Below are 13,683 nucleotides of genomic sequence, written 5' to 3'. Positions count from 1 at the left end.
ACAACACCCAGTGCTGGTGAGGACGGGGAGCCACAGGAACCCCCAGGCCCTGCCGGTGGGAACGCAGCACCGTGCAGCCGCTTTGGAAGACAGCTGGGAGCTTCTTACAAAGCTAAGCGCACTCTGACTATAGGACCCAGCAACCAGGCTCCTGGGTGTTTCCCCAAAGGGGTCGTGCACGGTGTCCACACGAAAGCCTGCACACAGACGTTTCTAGCAGCTTTGTTCACAATTCCTAAAGCTTGGAAGCCACCAAGAAGTCCTTCAGGAGGTGAATGGATGCCTAAACCGCGGTCCATCCAGACAATGGAATATTATTCAGTGTTAAAAAGAGATGCGCGGTCAAGCCATGAAAAGACATGGAGGAACCTTGGCCACTTGTTGCTAAGTGCGAGAAGCCCCCCGGAAAGGCCGCGCGCTGTGTGATCCCAGCTCCCTGACGTTCTGGAAAAGGCGCAACTGTGAAGACAGTGAAAGGTCAGTGGTGCCAGGGGTCGGGGTGGGGGAGGGGTGACCCGGCGGAGCACACAGGGGTCTTAGGGCAGAGGAACGCTTCTGTGTGACGCTGTCACGGCAGACGTACGTCAGTCAAACCCGCAGGACGTGCAACACCGGGAGTGGACCCTGATGCCAACTGCGGGCTCTGAGTGATTACGATGTGTCCACGTAAATTCGTTGATGGGAACAAATGCACCGTGGTGGGGGAAGCTGAGAATTTGGTAAGTTACGCAGGCGTGGGGACAGGAAGTACATGGGAAATCTCTGTACCTTCTGCTCAATTTTGCTGTGAACCTAAAAGTTTCCTTAAAGTCTACTTTTTAAAAAATGACTCAGAAGGAAAAGTTTCCTTAAGAGACCTCTAGAAACGTAAGAAGACACAAGTAAATAAGCAGGGTTTTGGGCCGCAGGAGTAGAGACACAACTCCGCGGAACAGGGCCGAGAGCGCAGAGCGAGCTTCCTGCATCGGCGGGACCTCTGCACACGGCGGGGGAAGAGCGTCTCAAGGAGGTAGAGAGGACGGACAGACGGAGACATGCATGTGGAGTCAGACCCTCTGAGACCTGTTTCACTCCAAAAAATTTTTTAATTATACGACCAGCAGAAGGGAACAGTTTCTGACTGCGGAGTGGGAAGAGTCTTCTGAAGCCAGGACCACACCCACGGGTCACGAGGGGGCAGACGGACAAATCGGAGGACAGCAGAGGCTCAGCTGTGCAGGGAAAACTCCCCACAAACTAAGTAAAATGTAGGGGAGGCAGGAGGACTGCAAACGTGGAGGAAACTGGGGGGAACCAGTGAGGGGGCGAGTGTGGCCGCCCGGAGGTTCGGCGGGAGTGGGCGGCCGGCGGCCCGTGGTCTCCAGCCATGGCCGACCTCAGGCCCTCCTGTTCCTCAGTGCCCAGAGCCAGGCCAGGAGTAAGACGTCCATCAGGGGCTCTGGGCAGCCGCTCGGCTCTGACCCTCTTCCGATTCGCGGTGGGAAGCCGGCTGTCCTTGGCCCTGACGCAGCAAGGGCAGGTTCTGACTCAACAGGCCTGGGGGGACTCCACGTGTGGCATTTCTGCCCAGCGCCCAGGGAGGCCCGGGCTCGCTTGAGGGGACAGCCTTCACCCCTGCTGCCACCTCCAGGGCGATGGCGGAAGTGGGGGGGGGCTTGAGCTGGTTGCTTCCCAGGAGGACCCCTCCCCTCGTACTTGGGCATCTGGGAGCCTAGTTCTGAGGAAGAGAAACTCCAGGGAGGGGATGGAAGGACAGACCCCCTCCCCCGCTTGTCACGGCCACAAAAAAGCAGTTTTTGTCTTGAAAACTCACCTGTTTCACTCACATGGATTTTCTTCAGCTCAAGGGGACTGACTTAGCTGGACGCTTCTCTGTGCCCCTGATTCTGGTCTCTCAGTTCCCCCAGCTGCGGAGGAAGTGGAGGAAGGAGGCCTGAAGATACAGAGACACTGAGGCCAAGCCCTGCCCTTGAGCTCAGAGCCAAGGGCGCCCAGGGCGGGGCTGAGCCCATGGCCCCCAGACCCTCACCTCGGGCTGGCCCAGAGGGGGCGGGGCGGGGTGGGGACGAGGGGCCCCCATGGCCCTCGAGCAGATCCCACCCCACGGGGGAGCTGTCAGGGGCTGGTCCTGGAGGCTCGACCCCTAGAGCCGGAATGCCCGTGGACAGTCCTCTGGGGGCCGCAGTGCCCCTCCGCTCATTCAAAGCACGTAGGTCCCTGCATGAAACTTTCCCAGGTTTGGGTGGTGGCGCTTGCTTCCTCGCCAGGGCTTCAGGCCTCCCCTCAAGGGGCTGCCCGCTCCCGGCTGACCCCACAACCTTCCAACCCCACACGGCAGAGCCTCCTTCCCAGGTCAGGGCTGGCCCCTCCATCTGGAGCAAGCGTTCTCATCCTTGCCGTGGCCGCTGGACCAGCTGGGAGGCTGTCCTTGCAGCCTCAGCCTCTCGGGGACACGGAGTAGCCAGCACCCAGCCTCCCACCAGCTTTGACACCGGCTCCCAGGATACTGTGTCCCCCCAGTCCCCAGGTGCTCACGTGGCCCCTGCCCCACACCCAGATCCCTGCCCACAGCGACATCCTGGTGCTTCCCCAGCCCGAGTGACCGGCCCCCTGCCCAGGGTGCAACCCCACCGAAGGCTGGGGTCTGCTCTCAGGCCACTCGGGGTCAGGGATGGGCAGTGCAGCCTCTGTGGTAGGACGGTCCCTGCACCTCCTCCAGAGCCCCTTGTTGGGCACCACCTGGTGGGCACCTCTGTCCCCCAACCCTGGACTTTGGGATCCCGACCATCCTCCCTGACTCACAGCCAGACCCCCTACAGCAGGGTGGGGGGCCAGGGGTAGAGGGGGATCAAGCTGGGGGCAGGTGTAGGGGTGTGCAGCCCCTCCTCCTCCCCAGAGGCCACTCCTGGGGGCCATTTAATGTAGGGACCCCTCCACCAGACGCCTGCCCAGAAAGGGTGCACACCTTCAGGTCTCAGCCATGCAGGGACCCTCCTGGCCACACCTCGGTCACCATGGCCTCCAGGTGGTGGCCAGCTGTTGACCTCCACCACCACGGGAGGAGGAGCCATGCTGTCAGAGGGAGCCCTGCCCAAGAGGAGAGGCTGGTTGGGCGAGACCAGGAGGGGGCCCACAGGCTAGCTTCTAAGCTGAGGCCTGGGCCTGCCTTGGGGGCTCCAGAGGCGGGTGGGCAGGCCAGGGCTGCGAGGTGCCCCCTCTAGCTCTTCCCCGACCCCCCACCCCTGTGCCCCCCAGGCCTCACTTCTGCCCCCCCACCACTTCTGCGTCTATTCAGCTCTGCATGTGCTCTGGGTCCCTCTCAGTGTCAGGGGCTGTGTGCACCCCGACACCCATCCTGGGTGGATCTCCAGGCTCTGGGCCCCTCCTGTCCTGGAGGTGGGGTCACTGCCCCCCATCCCAAATAGCTGATGGCCAGCTGGACGGGACATGGCCCAGCAGCCCACAGATCCGGGCACTGGGCAGCCTTCCCTGGACAGCAAGGCTGTCGAGGTCTCCTTCTGAGTCAGGCCAGGGTCAGCGGGCACCAGACGGCTGACCTTTCCTGGGTGCAGATGAGAAGGGGCGCTGGGCGTGGAGCCGGCGGGGTTGTGTCCAGGCAGGGGAGGGGTGAGTGTGTGAGCAAATGTGAGCGTGTCCAAGCCTGTGTCAGTGTAAACATGTGAGTGTGTGAATGCGTGAGCGTGAGCGCAGATGGAAACAGGCAGAGAAACAGAGAGACGGGAATTGGGTTTCAGTCTTTCAGGCGACAAAACCCCACGAGGAGTCAGACCTGAAACCTCAGGACAGAACCCGCGGGGCGTCCTCGGCGGGGGTCCTGGGTCAGGGTCGGGGGGCCTGTGACTCTGGACAGGACGGGCAATGGCAGCTGCTGGACACACGCCTGGACGTCGCCGGCTCAGTGGGGCGGCGTGCGCGTCCCAATCACGTGGTGAGAAATAGGATATGACTGCGTCATCACGGGTTGATAATCCTTTGTGTTTGGTTTCACACACTTTAAAACAGCATTCTGAGAATAAAGAGGCTGGCCTGAGGGCCAGAGGGGTGAGGCACGGAAAAGGCCCAGAGGCCTGGTCTGGCCCCACCTGGGCAGTCACGGCCCAGGTGGGGCAGGGACCGGAGCCCGCGTCTGCACCTGCGAGCCAGTGCCCCCCATCACCAGAGCCTCCAGGAGGAAGGAAGCCAGCCTGCACGTGGGCCTGGCCAGCCTCTGGCTGCCCTGCTGTCCCCCTCGGGGCCCTGGCGCCAGCCAGTCCAAAGGCCTCGCCGGGAGTCTATTCTGGGAGTTGGTGTGGAGGCCGCTGGGGCTCCTTATAAGGCTCTGTCCAGCCTGGTGCCGCCTGAGCCCGAGGTCCGCCCTGCTACCCGGCCTGCAGCCGGGCCCCAGGGTGTAGAGACCCCACCGCCCTCAGCCCACGGCACCCAGATTCCCTCCTGTCTCCGATGGCATTGACGCTTTCCTGAGATGTAAGTGAATTTAACCAGCACCGTGGTCCTAGGGGCCCTTGGGGGACAAGCAGGGAGCAGGGCTCCAGGCTGGCCAGCGCTGGCCTCACACATCCTTATGAGGAAGTGCCGGGTCCTGGCTGAGTCACCGGCCTGTGCCGACTCGGCCGTGGGAGCCAGTGATTCGGCTTATTTTTAGTCTCTTACCGGAACACCTGGGTTGGGCCCATAATACACGTATCTCAGTGGTTCAAAAATATAACTTTACCGTGAGTCATTCAGCAGGGGACAATGAGCCAGCGAGGGGTTTCCTGAGACAAGCGGGCCTGGCTCCGTCCTGGCCCCTGGGGGGTGATGCACCCCCGGGAGGACACACCTACACCGAGCCGCCCAGCAGGTCCCAGCTTCCTTTCAGAGGGAATCTGGAGAAACGTGATGTGGGAAACATGAGGCCAGGCATCTTCCCAGAGATGGGCCCGGACCCCTGGCGTTGATCCTGGCACCTGAGGGGCTCTGACGGCCCTGGGTGGTGTCGAATGAGCAAACGAAGGAAGGAACACGTGAGGGAGCAGGTGGGCCATCCTCAGGCCCCAGATCAGCCGTCCCAGGTGGCCTTAGGGCCATGCCCAGCGCGGTCCTGCAGTGACAGCTGACTGGGCAGGTGGCAGGACCTCTCTGCCCACTGTATGTGGCAGGCCTGGGTCACAGGGCGAGGAAAGCACTCCACATGCTCCCTAAGAGTTCTCACAAGGGTGAAGCCAGACACAGCAGGCGACGGGGGTTGGTGGGAGCCCTCCCCTTGCCCCCAGCCACAGGCTGAGCCCTCTGGGCCTCGAGGGGGGCGGGGCCCGGGCATCCCTGGGAGCCCATTAGAGACAGGGCCTCAGCCCAGCAGCACCGGCTCCTCTTCCAGGCTCAGCGGGGCTGCGGTCACCTGAAGTCTGGACCGGGAGACGGCTCCCTCACAGGGACCGCAGATGATGCCGGCCCCCAGGAGGGGGCTGGCCCAGGCTGCCGAGCTGTATGTCCAGGTGTGGCCCCTCCACATGGCTTCTGCTTCTCCCAGCCTGGCAGCTGAGTCAAGAGTCGGAGTCCCAGTGGACCCAGGTGGACAGCGCGCGGCTCCTGATGCAGTGAGCGCAGAAGCCCCTGCTCCGTGCCCCTCCACCTCCATCCTGCCCAGCTGCTCCTCTGTCCTCGGGGCCGTGCTGACCACCCCTCACCCTGCACGTTGGGACCCCGACTCCAGTCTCCTTTCTCTGCACACACGTCGTCTGTAGCAGGACTCGCACTGCCCGTGCAGAAGGCCTGCAGCTCGACGCTTGCCCCCAGTTCCTGGGTGGCTGGGGTGCTGGGTGCCCGCCCATGAGGCGCTCTGCAAACCCTCAGGGAGTGGCCCCAGGCCGCGTGCACCTGGCAGACTTTACACCGGGAGGACGCACCTTGTGACTATGACTTCGGTGTGACTGCAAATCCTCACCTCACCTGGCTGAGGACCGTGAACCGGCCGGGCTCTGACCACCTGGGGCTGGGTCCGGGGACTCCAGGATTCTGCTGGCCTCCCCGCCCCTGAGCCACCACCCGCTCTCCAGGCCCCTCGGCTGCCCTGAGACCTTGTGCCCCGCTCCAGGACGGGCCTTGCCTCTGAGGACTCAGCACTGGGGGTGGGGTTCACCCGCTCCTCCCCCCGCAGCCTGGACGGCCATTGGAGGTAAAGGTGACTGACCACCCGGGGCTCTCACAGTGTCAACCCCAGCTTGAGAACACTGGTCCCAGAGGCCTGGTGGTTACAGAGGCCCTCGTCAGCCTCACCCGTCACTGCCATGTTTGCTGTCTGGGTAACGTGAGCAGCCCGGCCGCCGCCCGGCCGCCATGGGAAACTTGCAGCTTGCGGGCCCTGCACCGCTCAGAGCAGGTGCTCAGCGAGGGTTTCAGCGGCAACGGGACAGGAGCAGCCCTCGGTGAGGAGCCGGCCCTGCGTGCGTCCCCTGAGCACTCTCCTGCAGGGAGGCCGTGCGCAGGCACCGAGGTCCTGAGTTTCTGCCCTGGAGGACCGCCCCCTGGCCACCCGAGGGGTCCCAGCAGGGCCACGCCAGATGGCAGGTGGCCGTGCTCACTCCGAGGCCAGTGCAGGCTGGGGTCTCCAGGGTCACAGCCCCTTTTCACCGGCTCTCTGTAGGAACGCAGCACAGATTCAGGGCTCCTGCCCCACGTCTGGTCAGCCTCCAGGGGGATCGGCCACCAGGGTCTTCACCAACCACCCCTGTGCAGCCCCCTCCACACCTGCTACTCCCTCGCCTGCTCAGTCCTTCAACCCGTTACAGCGGTGTTGAGCTCAGCCGGTGGCAGCAGGACTGCAGATGGACCGTCCCCAGGGCAGGGGGAGGGCCCGCAGGGGGTGGGGGGCGGCTGGGGTCGGACAGTCTGGGGAACAAAGGAGTCTAACTCGGGGTTCAAGCAGGGAGAGGGAGAGCCTGGGGATTTGCAGACACTGGCCGACATTTGATGAGTGAGGGACCATCCTTGCAGACATCGGGACACGGCTCGTCACAGCAACGGGGACAGGGAAGGCACGGATCCCAAGACTAGGCCCCCCGGGCCTTGGCTGGGTTGGAGGCACAGATGCTGGCAGCAGACGCTGAGGGCTTCGCGGGTTTCCTCTGACAGAAGGGTACCCGCGAGGGCTTGAGAGGAGCCGAGACCTCACCTGCTTACACAGCTGGCTGCCTTGGGGAGAAGTGGGGAGGTGCGGGGGGCCAGGTTCTGGGGGGAATTGGGAGGGGCAGCCCCTGGCTTGCTGATGGACAGAACATCCCTAAACAGACTCAGGGGTGGGGCCCTGGGGGTCCCCAGGCTTACAGTGCCCAGCCCAGGCAGGAGCCCCCCGAGGAGGGCAGTGAATGGGGCTGGATGCCCCAGGAAAGGTGCCCCCCCGTCAGACAGGACAGGTCCCCGTGGAGATGGAGGGTCAGCAGCGTGGTGGGGTGAGTTCAGTGGAAGCGGGCGCAGGGACGTGCAGGATCCTCCAGGATCTGCCGCCCTCGCTCCCCAAGGCCCCTGGCTCCCCGCCGGCCCCACACCCTCCTGCCTGATACCAGTCCCAACCCCCACCCCCATTACCTCTGGCAGAACCACAGCACCCTGAGCCTGGCCCGCCCCCCCACCTGCTGCTCACCCACCCACCCAACAAATGGTGCCCGGGATCCTTCACAGGAGGCCACTGGGACCAGGACAAGCGAGTTAATAACACACATCTCCAAACAGTGTGACAGCTGGGCCTGAGGGGTGCCGGGCAGCAGGGCTGCGGGAAGGCCCTTGCGGAGGGGGTGACCTGCAGGTGGCAGACAGGCCCCAGGAGTGCGATGGCAAAGGTGTGTCGGGAGAGGCTGAGCTGCAGACCGCACAGGGCCCGCTCTCCTCTCCTGGGAAGCCCCTCCTGGCCACACTGCTGTCACATTCGACCTAGTCCCCTGCAATCAGGCCACAGTCCAACCCCTGCTCAGGGGACACTTGGCTCTGAGTCCTTAGGGAGGCCAGTGCCTGCACGAGGCTGACATCATCCTGGGCATTGGCAGCCGCGGAGGGAGCAGGTGGGGGTAGGGGTGATGCCGTCTCGCAGGTGCTCCTTCCCCATCCGCACTAAGGCACATCCCAGACAAGAACTGGTTCCCGCCCAGCAAGGGAGAGGGGGCCGTCCTCCCCGCCCTCCGCTCTCACTCGCTTCCGCGTCTGTGCGGCCGGACCCCAGCGAGGACCGCTCCGGGCCCGGCACCACGGCCGCACAGAAGTGACCCTGCACTTGCGCCTGCTGACCACGTCCCAGGCTCGGGGTGGCTGCCCTGGGTTTCCATCCTGCCTGCACCCGGCTGCAGGACGCCACCGTTCCCCCCGGGCTGTGGTCCCCCATGAGCTCTGACCCCTAGGGCGTGTGGCCCCTCCTGCCCGCCTAGGGGCTGGGTCTGCACTGCTGTCTCCCGTGGTCCCGCAGCCTGCAGCCCCGGCCCCCCGAGAGCAGGCCCTGCCTGGAGACACCTTCCCACTGAGTGGGCAAAGCCCCCGTCCTCCGGGGTCTCTGAGCAGTTGGCCCCTCGGAGGGCCTGCCCTGACTTTTGACTGGAGACAGGGCTAGGATTAGACAGAGCTGAGGTCATCCCCCGTGATGCCCGGCGGCCATGGCCGTCCACGTGGGCTATTTTTGAATCACTCTGTTTTGTCATTCCTGCTGCTTGCCCCCAGGAGCCTGGAGGCCGAGGCGGCCATGGCCGCAGAGGAGCCGGGGCTGGGGTTGAAAGGGGCTCTGTCCTCCACGGGCCCTCGGCCCTGGAGCAGCACACAGGGGCTTTGTTCTCTGGCCTGAGCCCCGGAAGACCCCTCCTCCAGCTGGGGCCCGCGGGGCCGTCTGGCAGGAATGGACGTGTCTCTCCCAGCCGAGGTGCGGGCAGACGGGCCCCTCCCAGACTCACTGCCCAAGAGTCAGCCAGTCTGCTGTCCTGACCCTTTCCTGGCCGTGGGCCGAGCCAGTCTGACACCCTGCATGAGGGACCCACCGCCCCTGGCCGGGGCGAGGTGCGCCAGGACGGGCACTCACTGCACAGACTCGTGGGAGGAATGAGGGTGCTGGGACATCAGGGCGGCAGGGGGCCCGGGCCCCCATCTCTCCCTCCTGTGCCTCCCTTACTTCTGCTGTCAGTATTCTGTCCTTCCTCTTCAAGACGCGTGCCGTCCCTGCAATACAGCGGAGCTCACACCTTAGCAGGCGCCCAGCTCATCGGGCCTGACCCCCAGTGACCTCACGTCTGCCACCTCTGCTCCCGCCTGGTCCCGTCAGTGCTGCTCAGAAATGCTACAGCTGCCGTGCTCATAGCCCCAGGATCCCCGAGACACCGCCCGGCCCCTGGTCTTCCCCCTTCGCCCACCCCACCCTTCAGAACCGTCTCCCTCAGGGCTTGGGTCACGTCCTCTGAGTCACCGCTGATGACGCCCACTGCAGTCCCCGGCTGGACACCGAGGTCCTTTCTCTCTTCTCCCAGCACCCCCGCCTCATCCCTGGCTAGAGCAACCACAGCTGCACATCCCACGAGCACCACTCCCACGGGCTCTGTTCACAGGCTGCTTCCTTACCCTTTGCCGCCTGATAAGTATGTGGAGCCTTCGAAGCCCAGTTCACATGCCACCTGTTCCAGGAAGCCTCCCCTGACTGCCTGGGGTGAACCCCCCCCCCCAGGTGTAATAAGGAGCTCAGGTCTGAGGGCCCGACAGCCGGCTCCAAGTCCTGACGCGCCGTTTCCACATGGCTTTCCACATCACCACCCGAGAGTCAAGCACCCACTGTGTGGCAGGCACTGGGTTACTTAATGAGAACCGTGTGGGGCGCTGCCTGGGAGCAGCACCGGGAGCTGCGGGTGACGGGGCCGAGGACAAGGCTAGGTGATGGGTCAGCATGAGGACGTTCAGGTGAGACGCGGGCAGGGTCCAGGGGCAGAGCAGGGGGATGGGTAGGAAACAGCACCTGGAAACTTGAGGCAGGAAGGAGGGGCCGTGGGAAGAAGCTCCGTGAGGCAGAAACACAGGGAGGGAGGAGAGGCCAGGGCCCGGAGACCCCGCGATGTGTCCTCAGGAGCCCACGGAAGGTCCTGAGATAGCGAGGGAGCCTGGATGGCTCGGGGGCAAGGGGGAGCGAGGGTCCTGTTTGGGGAGCTGCCATCGCCCAGGTGAGCAGGTCTTGGAGCAGGTGGAGGTGCAGACGCTGCAGTGGACAGGGATGCTCGGAGGCCGAGCTCACAGGACAGAACTGGGTGTAAGGGAGATGGGAGGAGGTTTTCAGCAACCCTGGCCGCTCCGGCTCTGGGTGTGCAGACACTCAGGTTCCTTGGAAGGGGATCTGGGGAAAGGTGAGGCGTTGTCTTACACACGTGCAGTGTGTTCGGGCCGAGCCACCCTCCAGTCCTGGGGCTCTGAGGAAGCCGGGCTGGGTGGGAGCCCGGGGAGACCCTCGGCCCCCAGGGTGGGGAGGGGCACCCACTCCCGGACACACAGGAAGCCCAGGCGGGGTCAGGGCTTCTCATCTGTGTAATGGAAGCAAAAGCATCGGACCTGCTGGCTCCCTCTAGGGACGGGGTGATGGCACAGGACGGCTTCTGAAGCCCTGGGGCCAGGTGAGCGCCCGCCCTGACCCCATATGCAGGCCGCCGCAGGTCCTGTCCACGTTGCCTGGAGCCCAGGAACCCCCAAGGCTGCGCTGCCCCTTTTCTCTGGGATGCCAGCCCCAGTGGGGCGCCCAGAGTGCGGGCCCTCCGCTGGGCTGTGATGCTCAGTGTGAGCATCAGACAGAGCCGCTCAGACAGAGCCAGTGTGCAGACTGCCAGGGGAGGCCAGGGTGCAGGAGGGTCAAATCTGGGGAGGTGAGACATCTTCAAGAAACAGGAAGGCAAGAAAGCCGGCACTTGCCACAACACAGAGCCCCTTGTGACATAAAGAATCCGGGTAACGTGCGGGCTCAGGGAGACAGACGTTTTGCTCCCAGAAGGACATTCTGGTATTAGAGCAAAATCAGTCAGGACCTGGGGCTTTCTCAGCGGCCAAGAATAATCGTCTCATTGTTACCAGAGGCCGGGGAGTAGGAAATATTTTCAGGTACAGTTGCCCAAATTATGGCTGGCTGCCGTTTGAAATATGAAATCCTCCCAGATTCAGTTCAAATTGCCTCAGTCCACAGAGGAGACGTGGGTTTCCCATCCAAGTTACTGTCCCAGTTTAGTGAGAACAAGGTACCTCGCCACAAAGAGAGAGCGTTTCCCTAAGCATGTGTTCACTGAAGGGTTTTTTGAACCTGTTTATTTTGAACAATGAGGTGTCACCTCACACCAGTCAGAATGACCGTCATTCAAAAGTCCACAAGTGACAAATGCTGGAGAGGCTGTGGAGAAAAGAGAACCCTCCTACACTGCTGGTGGGAATGCAGTTTGGTGCAGCCACTGTGGAAAACAGTATGGAGATTCCTTAAAAGACTAGGAATAGACTTACCATATGACCCAGGAATCCCACTCCTGGGCATATATCCAGAAGGAACCCTACTTCAAAATGACACTGGCACCCCAATGTTCATAGCAGCACTATTTACAATAGCCAAGACATGGAAACAACATAAATGTCCAACGGATGACTGGGTAAAGAAGATGTGGTATATTGGTACAATGGAATACTACTCAGCCATAAAGAAGAAAAATCATGCCATTTGCAGCAACATGGATGGACCTAGAGATCATCATTCTAAGTCAAATAAGACAGAAAGAGAAAGAAAAATACCATGTGATATCACTCATATGTGGAATCTAGAAAAAAAAAGGACAAATGAACTTATATATAAAACAGAAACAGACTCACAGACATAGAAAACAAACTTATAGTTACGGGGGGAGGGAAGGGATAAATTGGGAGTTTGAGATTTGCAGATACCAACTTACATACATAAAATAGATAAATGACAAGGTCTTACTGTACAGCACAGGGAACTATATTCAACATCTTGTAGTCACCTATAATGAAAAAGAATATGAAAAGGAATATATGTGTGTTTGTGTGTGACTGAAGCACTGTGCTGTACACCAGAAATTGACACAATGTTGCAAACTGACTATATTTTAATAATATAAAAAGCAGGAAATAAAAGGATACAGAAGTACACACACACACACACACACTAAAAACTTAATTTTGAAATAAGCAGCCTTACAGGAGCGGCCCCGGAACCCCCCAAGCCTCCCCGCGTGGCAGCGTCGGCAGGACCGCGGCACCGCGGGAGAACAGGAAGTCACCACTGACGCACGGCTGTCACCAAAGCAAGGGCTCGGTGGGCGTTCGCCAGCTCTCACTGAAGCCCTTCCCTCTTCCAGGGCCCGGTCCGGGCTGAGGACACACCTCGCCTTGCCGCCCCCAAGGCCCTGCGTGACGAAGCCCCGGAGCGAGGAGGACGGGGACCAGCCAACGGCAAGCAAGACACCCCTCAGGTTTCCCTTCAGAAGGAGGAATAGCTTTCTTTTTCTTTTTCTTTTCTATCATGAGCTTTTTTGCATTAATTTTGATGCAAATTTTGACCCCTGAGTTTCTTGGCATCTTCCCGCTGAAATTTGCCCCTAGCAGGCGCGGGTGTGTGTGTGGCCGTGTGCGTGCCTGTGTGTGCGTCCGTCTCCGGCCCTCCTGGGGGCTGGGGGCTGGGGGCTGGGTTGGGGGCTGTGGGCCTGGAGCAGGGACTGCTCACCTGTTGCAGGTGAGCAGCGGACGGGGTTGGTCTTAGCCCCCCAGGCCTCCGCATCGCCCTGGATGGTGCAGTGGACAACGCAGTGGGGTGACAAGGGGCCCTGTGTCCTAAGGCACAGGGAAGAAGAGGTGGCCTTCATCCACATTCAGACCCTGGCAGGACGGCCGGGCCTGCTGCCCACTGCGTGCTGCCCGAGAGCCCTCGGGGGCCAGGTCTTTCCCACAGTGCTTCTGGACCTGCACCCGCCATCCTGTTGCGCGGACCTGAAGGCACAGGTTTAACCGCGCCTTCCCATCGCGGCCAGAGCCCAGGCCCTTCCCGGCGAGACCAGGCCTCGGCGTGTCTGCCCTTTGACTCAGCTGTTGGTTTCACCAGCTATGTTGCTTCCATCTGAGCCCCGGAGCGCCGGTCAGGCTTGCTGACCCCACCGATCACTGGGCCCGCCTGGACACAGACTCTCAGGCCCGAGTCACCTCCCTTAGAACCTCCTTCTTGTTAAAGGGAGTCGACGGGAAGCAGGTGGGAAGAGAACACTTGGGGTCCCTCTCCCAGAGTTAAACGGGGCTGGAGACCAGCCCTGAGGGCAGCTGCGGGTTCTCTTCTCAGGTGGATAATCATGGAGGTGCTGAAGGAGTCAGCCTGGGCCTCCGACACCTGCTGGGCCTCAAGGCACAGGTGCCTTGGGGGCCTTGAGGACAGAGGGGCAGCAGGTGCCAAGCCCTGTGGCCCCCCGGAGGCACCGGCTGCGTCCCTCCCCTCTCTGGGGCCCAGAGCGGAGCAGTGGTACAGGGGCGGTGATAGCTGGCGCCGCGACCCCATCTCCCGGGGCCTGAGGTGGGCGTCAAGCCTGACTGCAGGGAGGACCGCCAGCAGCCAGTGGGCAGGGCCGGGGAAACCAGACATCAGCGTCCGCGGGTGGGACTGAGAGCCCCGTCAGGGTGCCTGATCAAAGAAAGACCCCA

Source organism: Camelus ferus, chromosome 1 (genome assembly GCF_009834535.1).
Source record: "Camelus ferus isolate YT-003-E chromosome 1, BCGSAC_Cfer_1.0, whole genome shotgun sequence".
Classification (NCBI taxonomy): domain Eukaryota; kingdom Metazoa; phylum Chordata; class Mammalia; order Artiodactyla; family Camelidae; genus Camelus; species Camelus ferus.
The sequence above is the reverse complement of the archived record's forward strand: the minus strand, read 5'-3'. Positions refer to the sequence as shown.